The sequence below is a fragment of the Limulus polyphemus genome, unplaced genomic scaffold, assembly GCF_000517525.1.
Source record: "Limulus polyphemus unplaced genomic scaffold, Limulus_polyphemus-2.1.2 Scaffold2818, whole genome shotgun sequence".
In the NCBI taxonomy this organism is placed as follows: domain Eukaryota; kingdom Metazoa; phylum Arthropoda; class Merostomata; order Xiphosura; family Limulidae; genus Limulus; species Limulus polyphemus.
In genome coordinates this window covers 82979-84960 of record NW_013668428.1, presented here as the reverse complement: position 1 = coordinate 84960, position 1982 = coordinate 82979, and positions in this window count along the sequence as shown.

The following is a 1982-nucleotide window of genomic DNA, read 5'->3' as shown; positions in this document are numbered from 1 at the left end:
CTCATTACCTACACACACTATCCCGTCACGTTGTGACAGTCTTATATATATATACAAAACTAACACTATATCTAGTAATCTCCCGACAATTCACGAAGGTTCGAGAGAACGAGTGGCGTGACACTAGTCACGTGACCTCGCTGACGCAACAATACCTTTCTCATTTCGTGACTGATCTTATTCATGCCGCCATTAAAACAAAGCTTGCGCATCACGTGTTCGATGGTCCGTGAACTATCGCCGTCTATTAATCTCAACAAGAGCTAAAGGCACTGTTTCAACTTGCCCCTGTAACAACTAACCCCGGTCTCCCCTACATGAAATATTATACATTTAACGCAGTCTGTCTTTATAGCAAATGACACTGGGGTTTCATATTGCGAGAGTATAAACGCTTTTTTTTAATCAAATTAAAAGTTTTCTGTATTTTATTAATTCATTCCGAGTTGGATCTTTGGTTTCATATCATACTTACTTTCCCACTGACACTGGACAGTATCTTGCTTTCATACGTAAATAATTCTTGGAACTTCTTGTCCTTTCTACTAAGTTAAACCATTTCCTCTTTAATGACGTCATTTATGCCATGGGATCCCGCTAGGCCCGACGATAGCCAATAGTTTTCTATGTTATAATGAACACAAGTGGCTAGAAAACTGCCAACCTGAATTCAAACATGTTCTTTACAAACGCCATATTGAAGACATTTTCTTGCTGTTTCGACAATCAAGCCAGTTTCCAAGTTTTCCCTTAACTTAACTTCCAACACACCAATATCAAGTTCACATACGAACTCGAGGAAAATGATTCTTTACCTTTCCTAGATGTCAGGATTACAAAAGAAGGTAAACACTTTTCAACCTCTGTTTATCGTAAAATAACTTTTACTGGCCTTTACACCAATTTCAGTAGTTTTACCACCAACTTCTTCAAACGTAATCTGGTTATATCATTGTTGAACAGAATTTTTAATCTTTGTTCTAATTATTTTATTTTACACGAAGAAATTTCCCTTCTACATAACACATGTTAAATAATGGCTATCCGATTACTTTTCTAACGAAGATTACACGCAATTTCCTAAACAACAAAATCCAACCACCAGCTAATGTACACACCGTCCCCAAATTTTCCCTCTTTATCTTCTTTCCTTTTATGGGTTCGCAATCCCTACCAATTAAAAAACAACTCTCTTCCCTAATAAAAAATTTCTATCCTCAAATTCAGCGTAGAATAATATACAGACCTAGCCTCCGCATTAAACACTTATTTCAGTAGAAAAATCAAGTACCTAAACTTCTACGCTCATGGCTCGTGTATAAATATACATGTAGTGACTGTAAGGATCAGTTTGTACACCATTCTCACTAACAATGTGGCCTAAGTAAAGCACCTCTTTCTGGAGCAAATGACATTTCTTGGGATGGAGTTTGAGGTTTGCTGCTTTCAAACGCTTGAATACTTCCTCCAGCCGGGACATTTCCTCGTCAAAAGTTGTTGCAAATACGATGACATCGTCCAGGTACACTAGGGCTATCCTCCATTGTAGGCCTTCCAATACTCATTCCATCAGCCTCTCAAATGTTGCTGGAGCATTACTGAGCCCGAATGGCATCACTCTGTATTGCCAGAGACCTTGGCCATAACTAAATGCTATCTTGGGTCTATCTGCTTCAGCCATTTTTACTTGATGGAAACCTGACTTTAAGTCCAGAGTTGAAAACCACCTGGCTCCACTTAGGGCATCAAGAGTATCATCAATTCTTGGCAGTGGGTATGAGTCTTTTTCGGTTATGCTGTTAAGAGCCCTGAAGTCCACACAGCAACGTTGGGTCCCATCCTTTTTCTTGACTAATACAACGGGAGCTGACCAGGGACTATTTGATTTTTCAACTATCCCTTCCTTGATTAGACCATCCATGACCTTCTCTATCTCTTGTCGCTTTGCTGGAGCAATTCTCCTTGTAGGGATCTTTATTGGA